Here is a 13,641-nt window from a genome sequence, read left to right as displayed (position 1 = left end):
GCCACATAGGCCATTTACAACCAGAGAAGTTGGTTCGAGAAGGCAGTTCTCCTTTAAACTCAAGCACTCTCTTGACTCCAGCATTATAAACAGAAGTTGGGATCATTCAGAGTTATCCCTTTCGCCCACTCATTATCATCAGCATCAGCAGAGTACTGATCAATCTACCCCATTCCCTCACCCATCTCACTCCTCCTTGTTTCCATTCCCCCTCCATCTCACATGCTCTCCATTCCCCTAACCCCTCCATTTATCCCACCTCCTCCATCTCTCCATTCCCCAAACCCAACCTCCCTCAGCCCCAAGCTCCCTAGTCCCCATCACAGAAACAACTCTGCTTTCATTTTTCTCTCTCGTGAATATCGATTGTTTTGTGGAATCTGGATACTGTGTTTTAATGTTCTTGTCAACATTTAATAAACATTCACATTTTATGAGTGGAAAAGTTCTTCATGTTTGTATTATCTGTTTGTGTCTTGTGCAATGTGTTTGTACATGCATGAGTGTGTACAGAGATGGGCAGTAGTTCTGTACATGTGAAATACGTACTTTTATTACTTCAGAGTTTTTTGTAATTTGAATTACACTGGGCTGGATTCATCTCCAATGTATTTTGTATAAAAAAATACTGACATTTTCATTTCAAAAATACAAAACACTTTTCTATACCATTTTATAAATTATGGTTCACCCTGCATTGGTATCAGAAGTCTGATAGGACTATGGCTGGGGAAGGCAACCCTGGTCCTGGAGTGCTGCAGGCACCTGTAAGACTGCCTGTGTTGAATTTAGGTAGTCACTAAACTGATCAATTAGTTGGAACAAAATCCTGCAGTACCTGCAGTACTCCCCTGCACGATGGTGTGATAAGAGTGTATGCTAAATTAACTAAATTTAAATGTATAATTATATACATAACATAATTGTTCAATCTAATTACATTTTAGTAGTTGTTCTTATTGCACCTATTACTGAGATGGCTGTTCCAGTTCATTGGTAGTTCCACCAATTTGGCATCTTTGAAGAAGTTAAACATGGTCAAAATAAACACTTTTTGTCCACGTAATTTTAACAATCTGTCATAAAGCACACGTAACTGTCACGACTTCCACCGAAGGTGGCTCCTCTCCCTGTTCGAGCGGCGCTCGGCGGTCGTCGTCGCCGGTCTACTAGCTGCCACCGATCCCTTTTCTTTTTTCGTTTGGTTTTGTCTGTCTTGTTGTTCACCTGTGTCTAGTTTAGGTTCATCAGTGGGGTATTTCATCTCTCCCTACCCTCTATACTTTGTGCGGGATTGTTTGTGTACCTGTCATTTGTTTGGGTAGCGTTTGGTTTGTTCTGTTGTACAGGTGTTTTTTCTGGACTGCATTCCTGTTGTTTAATGGCTGCTGTTGTGGTCCTGTGTCTGTTCTTGATGGACTAAATAAAATAAACGCCCTTCTTGCAATTCGTACGCTCCTGCGCCTGACTCCACACCCACCTCTCCTAGGGAGAACCTGACAGAATCCCGCACTGCAATCATGGAGTCAGCAGGAGTAGACGCGCCCTCCCCGTCCATGGAGGAGCGTGTCCTCTAGTATACAGCCGTGCTACACAGTCTGGGGACGGCCATGGATCAAGTGATGGCGAGAATGGAGAGATGGGAGAGGAGCGGCCTCCCTACCCCGTCTTCAGCCACTCTCCAGCCTGCACCACCACCTTCTCCGGCGGAGTCCGGCCCCAGCAGGATTCGGCTCGCTCTCCCGAGAGAGTACGGGTGCAAGGGGTTCCTGGAACGGGTGCAAGGGGTTCCTGCCCCAGCTGGAGCCTTACCTGGCGACCGTTCACGTGATTCCCTCGGGAGAGGAGAGTGTCAACGTCCTCGTCTCTTGCCTTTCGGGAAAAGCCCTGGAGTGGGCCAACGCGGTCTGGGAGGGTCCAGACTCGGCGAGGGACCATCACTCGCTTCCGTGCTGTGTTCGATCACCCACCGGAGGGCAGAGCGGCAGGATTTTGCGCTGGAGTTCCGGACCCTGGCCGCCGACGCGGGGTGGAATGACAGGGCCCTGATGGACCACTGTAGGTGTAGCCTGCAAGAGGACGTCCGCAGGGAGCTAGCTTGTTGAGACACCAACTGATCAAAATGTCCATCAGGCAGGAGAACTTGCTGGCTGCTCGCGGGCGTCCAGATCGGGTTCTGTTCGTTCCACCTCCCAGCACTCCCGCTCTGACACCCATGGAGTTAAGGGGTGCTGCAGCTAGGGCGACCGGAGGAGGAGCCTCCACCTGCACCAGTTGTGGTCGGAGAGGGCACACTGCTGACCGGTGCTGGAGGAGCTCGTCTGTGAGTCGAGAGGGCAGGCAGAGCACCGCTCGGACACCTCAGGTGAGTCAGCACCAGGCTCACCCAGCGCTCCCTGTTGGTCATATGTATGTGTTGATTTCCTTTCCTGAGTTTTCCCCTCATTCCCAGCATTAGGCGCTAGTAGATTCAGGCGCAGCGGGGAGTTTTAGGGACCGCGGGTTCGTGCTTCAGTTAGGGATTCCCTAGGTTCAGGTGGACCAACCCTTCCCTGTGCATGCCCTAGATAGTCGACCGTTAGGGTCAGGGCTGGTCAGGGAGTTCACGGTTCCACTGTACATGGTGATGCAGGGGGGTCATGAGGAGCGGATTAGTCTCTTCCTCATTGATTCTCCTGCGTTTCCAGTGGTGCTGGGGATTCCCTGGTTGGCTTATCACAATCCTAAAATGTTGTGGAACCTGGGTGCTCTTAAGGGGTGGTCAGAGGAGTGCTGAGGTAGGTGTGTGGGAATGTCCATTGGTGCGACGACGGTGGAGAGTCCGGACCAAGTCTCCACCTTGCGCATTCTCCCTGAATATTCCGATTTGGCTATCGCTTTCTGTAAAAAGAGGGCGACCCAGTTACCACCTCATCGACGAGGGGATTGTGCGATAAACCTCTAAGTGAACGCCGCTCTTCCCAGGAGTCACGTGTATCCCCTGTCACAGGAGGAGACGGTGGCTATGGAGACATACGTCACTGAATGTCTGGGACAGGGGTACAGTCGGCCCTCCACATCACCCGCCTCCTCAAGATTTTTTTGTGAAGAAGAAGGAGGGAGGTCTGCGTCCGTGTATTGACTATAGAGGTCTAAATTCCATCATTGTGGGGTTCAGTTACCCGCTACCTCTCATCGCCACGGCGGTGGAGTCATTTCACGGAGCACGCTTCTTCACAAAACTGGATCTTAGGAGCTTGGTGCGTATCCGGGAGGGAGATGAGTGGAAGACCGCGTTTAGTATCACATCTGGCCATTACGAGTACCTCGTCATGCCGTATGGGTTGAAAAATGCTCCAGACGTTTTCCAATCCTTTGTAGACGAGATTCTCAGGGATCTGCACGGGCAGGGTGTGGTGGTTTACATCGACGACATTCTGATCAATTCCGCCACACGCGCCACGCATGTGTCTCTGTTGGAGCATGACCTGTACTTCAAGGCTGAGAAATGTGTGTTCTCCAAACAAGCCGTCTCTTTCCTGGGTATCACATTTCCATATCTGGGGTGGTGATGGAGTGTGACTGCATTGCGGCCGTGCGTAATTGGCCGACCCCGACAACGTTAAAGCAGGTGCAGCGGTTTTTAGGGTTTGCCTATTACTACCGGTAGTAATTGCCTTTGGGCAGGTGGCTGCTCCCATTACCTCACTGCTGAAGGGGGGGTGCGTTTGTGGTGGTCGGCGGAGAGAGCTTTTTGTCATCTGAAGGCGTTGTTTACCAATGCTCCCGTATTGGCGCATCCGGACCCCTCTTTGGCATTCATAGTGGAGGTGAACGTGTCCGAGGCTGGTGTTGGAGCCGTGCTATCACAGCGCTCGGGCACACCCCTGAAGCTTCGCCCCTGCGCTTTCTTTTCGAGGAAGCTCAGTCCGGCAGAGCGGAATTATGATGTGAGGGACCGAGAGTTGCTGGCTGTGGAAAAAGTTGGCTCCTCTCCCTGTTCGGGCGGCCCTTGGCCGTCGTCGTCGGTCTACTAGCTGCCACCGATCCCTTTTCTTTTTCGTTTGGTTTTGTCTGTCTTGTTGTTCACCTGTGTCTAGTTTAGGTTCATCAGTGGGGTATTTAATCTCGCCCTACCCTCTAGGTTTTGTGCGGGATTGTTTGTGTATCTGTCATTTGTTTGGGTTGCGTTTGGTTTGTTCTGTTGAACAGGTGTTTTTTTTGGACTGTGTTCCTGTTGTTTAGTGGCTGCTGTTGTGGTCCTGTGTTTGTTCTTGATGGACTTGTAAATAAATGCCCTTCTTGCAATTCGTACTCTCCTGCGCCTAACTCCAGACCCACCTCTCCTAGGTAGAACCTGACAATAACGGACATATACCAGGAGCTGTGCCTGGCCCGCCATGTCTGTTGACTCATCCAACTGTAACGCATAGAATTCACTGGCTTGTATGCGAAGCAATAATTGTTTGAAAACATCTCCTGCCATGTCACTGATGCATCATGAAATAGCGTTGTTTGATGAAAGCATTGTCTATATGGTTTTCTTGGCCTTTTCTCCCAGCATTGTCCCAGCCATATCCGCGGCATAAGGAAGAATTAAGTCCTCCACAATAGAACGGGGCTTTTCTGTCCTAGCCACTCGGTAGCTCACCATATTATATATATAGTTGCTTCTAGCTTATTCTTATTAATGGTATCTGTTGCTTTTATAAAAGGTCTTACAACTCAAGTCATCTTAATTCTCGCTTAATTCTTGTTTCTAAATGTCTGTGAAAGAGTGATGGTTTCATCGAGTTGTGAGGTAGTACTTTTGCATATATAACACACTGTGGCTGAGGAAAGACACTACTCCCAATATAAGTGAACCCCAAATCAATGTAGTTCTCATCATATTTGCGCCTCTTCGATGGTCCAACGTTCTTGTCTGTTGATCGGTGCTTTCCCGGGTCAGGGGGCAGTAGCTCTTCGGCTGCATCAGATTCACAACTGTCAGTGTCCATGCTAGCTGGACTAAAAACAAATGTAGAATTACTGATGCTAGCATTGTATGTGCTCGTGGAAGACGTCTTTTGAAATGTGGTGCCGCTGCACACACACGCTTGTTAGCTCGCTCCGGTCCAAGGCGTTGAGCTAACCTCAGTTTTGAGCCAACTATCAGATCCTCAAGTTCCTCCATATTAGCCCCTCTTCCAAAGGTATCTAGCCAGTATATAATTATATAATTCAGTTAAGTACTGATAGGCCTACTAATAATATCCTAAACCCATTGTAATGCAAGTTATATCATGATGCCCAGTGCATTTGGGGCGTCATTGAAAATAAGAATTTGTTCTTAACTGACTTGCCTGGTTAAATAAAATAAAATTAATAAATAAATAATCTAGTCATCTCCTCCGTGTCCACCCCCTTGCTCTCTCACCACCTGCAAAATGTCAGTTGCATATTGTGCCCTACAGTTGTCTGTCCATCAAGCATGTAGGCCAAACAACTAGCTTTCCTGATCCATAAAACGCTGCTCTATTTGCACTGATTTGTGGAGTAATTTAATGAGCTAAATGTAAAAACTGTCGATTTCACAGGCGGGACCACATAGGGTTGCACCTAAACCAGACTGTAAAATAATACGTAGCCAGACAGCTGCATCTAAAGATCAAGTCTAACTAAATTTGACCGCAAACAAGTTCTGAATTCACCAAACCATTGGACAGAAACCATACAAAACTGGACCCAAAGAGAACCATGAACTCACAAACAACCAAAGCCAAAACTGTACAAAACAAACAAACCAGAACAAGTCTCAAACTCACTGGATAATATCTAATAACTAATAACCTTATAAAATAACCCAATTCCAATTCAATATGACTTGCAGACTGAATAATGATGGTTCCTCAAGGGTTGTTTGGGAAGGGTGGTGGTTCTATGTGGAATTCTAATGATTCAAAGAACCCATTGAGCTCTTCAATGGTTCTTAACAGTTCACAAAATATGTCTTTGCTCTTTTAGTGATCATTAAAATGTAGCGGTGCGGCTCATTTTAATATTTTGGGGGGGTGGTTTGCACACAGCTCTTTTTGTGTCACCATGAGTGAGAGTGTCTTTCAAGTTTGTCTAATTTGTTGTGTCACGCTTGTTGGTATCACATGCTATATGACTGTGGCCAGTATTAATGTTATGGGAAAGACTCACATATGACTCATGTTTGTCACTAAATCAGTCAGTTGTTCTCAGCTCTCTTCTCAGGGAGTCTCAGCTGTTCAAGAGTTTAACTTCAGTTAAACAACAGTAACACTTTGGAAATTGAACATTATAATATGGATGACCAAAATAAAACAACCTGTATGGTCCTCTGAAATGATATAGAAAGAAACTTTCAGATTATGAAATGTTCTCTATAGAACCCTTCTCCATAAAGGTTCTATAAAAAAAAGGGTTGTAACCATAATGGACCCCCTTTTTTTGTGCTACATAAGTCGTAACGGTGCTTTACAGAACCCTAGGAATGGGTTCTTTATAGGACCATACCGGTTCCATTTAGAACCTCATGAATGCGGTTCTTTATTGACCTTTCAAAAAAATTATTATATATTTTTTTATGGTTCTGTCTAGCACAATACAGGGTTCCAAATAACCCCGATCTGGTACTATTTAGAACAAAAAAAATGTGTGTGTATGTATATAAACCTCTTCCTTGGTGCATAGACAAAAAAAAAACGAGATAAATTCAAGTTATTTCCTCTATTTGACGGTGAGTACATGGTGTACAGAACTGATGGTGCCTCAGACAGCACAACAGACAGGCGCACCACATCTCCACGGTGAACATAATTGTCAGCACCTCTGAAGATCAAAGAAGCCTTTGTGAATGTAGCGATGAATGAGCACCCCCTAACATCATCTGCTGTCCCAGACAAAATGGAAGACGGAAGGAAGGAAATAAGTGACATTTGTAGACACAAAATAATATAGAGACCTTGTGGCCCCCCCCAAACCAAACAGAACATCAGAGGAGATGAGTAATACACATGCATGCATGCATGCACACAACACACACACACATGAACTCAGACACGGTACACTTTAATAAACACACAATTATCGTTTCATCTGCGCTTGGTATACAACTGCTGCGTCAAATAGGGTGCTGTAGCGATGTCACTGTCAGACTGAGATTCCAACACTGAACAGACTTCCGATGCTGTCACACAAACATACACACACACACAGCCAGACGAGGACACTGTGACACACTCGGTCTCTGACGACAGAGCAGGACGTCACTGCTGTTGGCAGGGCATGAGAGAGTGCATGTGCAATTTGCACAGAATACAAACTGAGAACCAGATTGAATGTGTGTGCATACATGCGAGAGAGATGAGTATTACTAAGGTCAAATGTAGCAGTGTAGAGAGAGAACGAGAGAGAGAGGGGAGATGAAAAGAGAGGAGGGCAAAGGAAAGAGAGAGAGAGAGAAAATATAATTTAAATTGAAGCCTGGAAACTGCTTCTCCAATAGGAATCCCAGATCATGCTTGTAGGCGATGTCATGGTGATGTAAGTTAGCTAAGCACATTTCAGAGACCAGTCATCAGGTCTAATGGTGCGTTCAAGACAACTGGGAACTCTGGAAAATAAGAGGTCCAATCATGAAGTAAGTGGTCTTCAGGTCGGAAAGTCGGAGGTCTAGAAAGAGGCCCGAGTTCCCGAGTTGCAATTCCGAGTTGGGTGACCATCCAAAACTATTGTCAGAACTCGTTTTTATTTGAGTTTCCAGTTGTCTTGTGCGCACTGAAGTTGTAAGTCTGAGATTTGAATGCGGCATTAATGGTCTTGACGCGCCAAATTGTGCATGTGCAGGCCGTCAAATCAAAGGCACTCCTTTCAATATGAAATAGTTTTTTGATAAAAATGGAAACACTGTCACTTTCACAAGGACGTAGAAATGACAGTTTAAAACGACTTAAGACTTTGGCTCGAATCTAGGTTTTGCCTTTATATTTTTAGAAACTTTACGAGTAAGGAATCATTTTAAACTTCTACCGTTGACTTACCAAACCACAAGCCCGGTCTGGTCTGTCAAGTCTGCTTTGCGAAGCATTCCCCGAAATATAGCCATGATGGACCTCTGGGTTTCGAACCTCTGAAAGAGAACGAGAAAGTGTGATTGTGAGGGATAGAAAAGGAGATGTGGGATTCTAAGATGAGAGGTGAGAAAAATGAGAGGTGATTGACTGAAGCAGATTTTACCACTCCTCTCGTGGCTGCCTGTCTGTCCCTGTCTTCTCTACAGGAGTTAAGTGAGTGACACTCTCTTTGTATGAGCCTGTTTGTTACCCCCACCACTTAAAGACATGTGGCTAGATCTGCCTCTTTCTTTCCTTCCATGTTCCCTATTTTTTTCTAACTTCCTCTGTTGAATGGGAGTCGAGGAAGATTAGTGTTATAGACAAGTGTGTGATATTCAGGCAGTACAATGGATGGACTATAAGTGGCCACTTTGCATTGTTCCGTTTTCACTTACTGCATAGCATTATGTTTTACATTACTTAGGAGTATAATATACAGAATTCTTTGATGATTTTCATAACACAAAAATACACACTATTGATTCAACATAGAATTGTAACGCAATCAACTGCAATGGGATTGTGAGTTTGCTCAACATTTGGCCATAAAGTTTACAGCTGAACCAACATACATTCTCAGGTTGAATTGTATGTTCACAGAACTTTTAATTTTAGGTTTAGTGAACATACAATTCAATTTGAGAATTTAGTCTACCTTATTTGCATATTTCTCAGTGTGCCTTGCCTTTAGAAAGAATTATAGCCACCAATCATGACTGTATTTTGTCTTCCCAACCAATACGAAACCAATCAAATAGTTTGCCAAAATACCACAGTTCAGGATGTCATTGATGAATTGATACAGGCATCAACACACTGCAAGGGGATTTTGATGCATGCCTTGGAGCTCCGGTATCAAACGTAATGTCACCGATCTTCAATAGCTTTCAGTTCTATAAGCCTTTACCAATGGAGGGTGAATATGTGGCCTTGCTCCCTTAATGAAGTGGTCTGACACTCCTGGGTACAGGGTACATCAACCCTGAAAGTCGCATTATGCTTGCTTGCAAAGTGATGTGTAATTTCTATTGTAATCTAGCCTGTGTGAGGATATCCTACAATTTGAATGTGTAATCACCTGCCACCAGGGATTGAGGAGTACACCACATCAGTCATTGGCTTCATCAATAAATGCATCGATGATGTCGTCTCCACACTGACCGTACATACATACCCCAACCAGAAGCCATGGATTACAGGCAACAACTGCACTAAACTAGAGGCTAGAGCTGCCGCTTTCAAGGAGAGGATCTCTAACCCGGAAGCTTATAAGAAATCCCACTGTGCCCTCTGACGAACCATCAAACAGGCAAAGTGTCAGTACAGGACTAAGATCGAATCGTTCTACACTGGCTTCGACAATCGTCGGATGTGGCAGGGCTTGCAAACTATTACAGACTACAAAGGGAACAGCCGAGAGCTGCCCAGTGACACGAGCCTACCAGACGAGCTAAACTACTTCTATGCTCGCTTCGAGGAAAATAACACTGAAACATGCAGGAGAGCACCAGCTGTTCCAGACGACTGTGTGACCACGCTCTCCACAGCCGATGTGACTAAAACCTTTAAACAGGTCAACATTCACAAGGCCGCGGGGCCAGACGGATTACCAGGACATGTACTGCGAGCATGCACTGACCAACTGGCAAGTGTCTTCACTGACATTTTCAACCACTCCCTGTCTGAGTCTGTAATACCAACATGTTTTAACTTTAACTGTGATCATTTTCGTCAACATCCGCTGAATTGCAGAGCGCCAAATTCAAATTAAATTACTAAAAATATTTCATTTTCATGAAATCACAAGTGCAATATAGCAAAACACAGCTTAGCTTGTTGTTAATCCACCTGGCGTGTCAGATTTCAAAAAAGCTTTTCGGCGAAGGTTATCCAAGCGTTTATGTAAGGACATCTCTCTCAGCAGACAAAACATTACAACCGCTAGCAGCAAAGTAGATTGGTCACAAAAGTCAGAAAAGCAATCAAATGAATCGCTTACCTTTGATGATCTTCGGATGTTTGCAGTCACGAGACACCCAGTTACACAACAAATGTTCCTTTTGTTCCATAAAGATTAATTTTTACATCCAAAATACCTCCATTTGGTTGGCGCGTTATGTTCAGAAATCCACAGGCTCGAGCGGTCATGACGGGGCAGACAAAAATTCCAAATAGTATCCGTAAAGTTCGTAGAAACATGTCAAACGTTTTTTATAATCAATCCCCAGGTTGTTTTTACAATAAATAATCGATAATACCAGACCGTAGCATTTTCAATAGGGGAGAGAGAGAAAATGTCTGCTCCAAGCTGCTCGCGCATGCAAAACGCTGCTGGCACCCAGCCATCCACTGACGCGATGTGATCTTTCTCACTCATTTTTCAGAATAAAAGCCTGAAACTATGTCTAAAGACTGTTCAGACCATGTGGAAGCCATAGAAAAAGGAATCTGGTTGAAATCCCTTTAAATGGAGAGAAGGCATGCAATGGAACAGGGAGCTTTCAAAATGGAAGGCACTTCCTGGTTTGGATTTTCCTCAGGTTTTTGCCTGCAATATCAGTTATGTTATACTCACAGACAATATTTTGACAGTTTTGGAAACAGAGTGTTTTCTATCCTAATCTAACAATTATATGCATATTCTAGATTCTGGGCCTGAGAAATAGGCAGTATCATTTGGTTAAGTTTTTCATCCAAACATCAACATACTGCCCCTTACACTCAAGAGGTTAAGCAGAACACCATAGCCATAACAAGTTAACCTGCCTAAATGACTACCGAACCATAGCACTCATGCGTGTAGCCATGAAGTGCTTTGAAAGGCTTGTCATGGCTCACATCAACACCACTATCCCAGAAACGCTAGACCCACTCCAATTTGCATACCGCCCTAACAGATCCACAGATGACGCCATCACTATTGCACTCCACACTGCCCTTTCTCACCTGGACAAAAGGAACACCTACGTGAGAATGCTCTTCATTGACTACAGCTCAGTTTTCAACAATATAGTGCCCTCAAAGCTCATCAATGAGCTAAAATCCTTGGAACTAAACACCTTCCTCTGCAACTGGATCATGGACATCCTGACGGGCCGCCCCCCCCAGGTGGTAAGGGTAGGTAACAACACATCCCCCATGCTGATCCTCACTACAGGGGCACCTCAGGGGTGTGTGCTCATTCCCCTCCTGTATTCCCTGTTCACTCATGACTGCACGTCCAGGCACGACTCCAACACCATCATTAAGTTTGCTAATGACACAACAGTGGCAGCCTGATCACTGACAACAACGAGACAGCCTATAGGGAGGGGGTCAGAGACCTGGCCATGTGTTGCCAGGACAACAACCTCTCCCTTAACGTCATCAAGACAAAGGAGATGATTGTGGACTACAGGAAAAGGAGGACTGAGCACGCCCACATTCTCATCGATGGGCTGTAGGGGAGCAGGTTGAGAGCTTCAACAATAAACATGGTACAAGCACACCAAGACAGTCGTGAGGAGGGCACGACAAAACATATTCCCCCTCAGGAGACTGAAAAGATTTGGCATGGATCCTCAGATCCTCAAAAGGTTCTACAGCTGCACCATCGAGAGTTGGTTGCATAAGCTCCATGTATGGCAACTTCTCAGCCTCCGACCGCAAGGCACTACAGAGGGTCATCCGTACGGCCCAGTACATCACTGGGGCCAAGCTTCCTGCCATCCTGGACCTCTATTCCAGGCGGTGTCAGAGGAAAGCCCTAAAAATTGTCTAAGACTCCAGCCACCCTAGTCATGTTCTCTCTGCTACCGCACGCCAAGCGGTACCGGGGTGCCAAGTCTAGGTCCAAGAGGATTCTTAACAGCTTCAACCCCCAAGCCATAAAACTCCTGAATATGTCATCAAATGGCTACCCAGACAATTTGCATTGTCCCCCCCTCTCTTTTACGCCATTGCTACTCTCTGTTATTTTCTATGCAGAGTCACTTTAATAACTCTACCTACATGTACATATTACCTCAATTACCTCGACTAACCGCTGCCCCCGCACATTGACTCTGTACCGATACCCTCCCTCTATATAGTCTCGCTCTTGTTATTTTACTGCTGCTCTTTAACTACTTGTTACATATTTTTTAACTTTATTGTTGGTTAGGGGCTTGTAAGTTAACATTTCACTGTAAGGTCTACAGCTGTTGTATTCGGCGCATGTGACTAATACAATTTTATTTTATTTTATTAGAGCTATAGGCCAGACACTTCAGAACACACTTCTTTTAGATTTTTTTTTTGGGGGGGGACTATCTGTTGATCCATGTAGTGACTCTGTTATTCAATGAATTTGCATGGGCTAATAGCAGAAAGGCCCAAAAACTTTTTTATATAATAATTTGTAAAGAATATTTACTTCAAGGTGTCTTAAAAAGATAAATCAAATAGCAAAATGATCCTTGGTATGACCTTATTAAATCAATTCCATATAGCTTAGAACCCTACCCACCCAGCTTACAAAGGGCAAAATAAGGGCTTAAATACATGTAGTGTCACAAACTGGCTCAATGTCCGTAACAAAAAGGGAGACAACGTGGAGATTAGGAATAACAAAAATATAATAATTAACTGAAGTAACGTAAATACAATTAACAATGGTGTGCGTGTAGTCAGTAGTGTAAGTGAGTTGTTGCATGCATGTGATAATGGGGGGTGTTGAAAGGTGCCAAAGCAAACAAACAAAATTGCCACAACCAAAATCTAACAGTGTGTCTGGAGAGAGTCTCCTCAATGAATGAGAAAGGGGTGTATTTATCCCAGGACACACCTGTGTCGCATTTCGCTGACGACCCTCCCAGCTCCGCCCACCAACATCCTAATAAGGAAAACAAGAGCAAAGAGAGAATATGGCAGACAGAGTGGGAGGGTCGTCACAATAGTGAATCTGTTAAAACAATTTTAAAATGCTTCCTGATCTTTCTTCTAGCTCCTAGATATAGGACATAACAAACTTTCTTTAGATTTTTTCTGTTACATGTAGTGAATCTGTTATCCAGCTTACACAGGGCGTAGACTGTTTAGTGCCAAAAAATAAGAGGTTAAAAAGATGCATAAAAGCGTCTGCTAAAGTGCATATATTATTTTATGTTATTTTACTCTAAAACATTTCTAGGATGGCCCAAACTTTTTCTCTCTTTGGCGCATAGCCAATATTGGACCTGACCTCAACTTTATTTAATAATTATTAATTTTTTGACAAAAAAAAGGGATTGCTTTTTTTAAATAAAATTTTATTTTTTAGTTTAGTGATCCTTTAAATCAAATCAATTTTATTTGTCACATACACGTGTTTTTGCAGATGTTATTGCGGGTGTAGCAAAATGCTTGTGTTTCTAGCTCCAACATTGCAATAATATCTAACAAGTAATTTCCAAAACACAAATCTAAAGTAAAGGAATGGAATTAAGAACATATAAATATTTGGGCGAGCAATGTCAGAGCGGCATAGGTTCGGGGTTTCGTTAACCTATACAGAGTGCAGGGAGAATCATTACTCGTT

This window comes from Oncorhynchus mykiss, chromosome 29 (assembly GCF_057628025.1).
Source record: "Oncorhynchus mykiss isolate SJ-2025 chromosome 29, ASM5762802v1, whole genome shotgun sequence".
Taxonomy (NCBI): domain Eukaryota; kingdom Metazoa; phylum Chordata; class Actinopteri; order Salmoniformes; family Salmonidae; genus Oncorhynchus; species Oncorhynchus mykiss.
The sequence above is the reverse complement of the archived record's forward strand: the minus strand, read 5'-3'. Positions refer to the sequence as shown.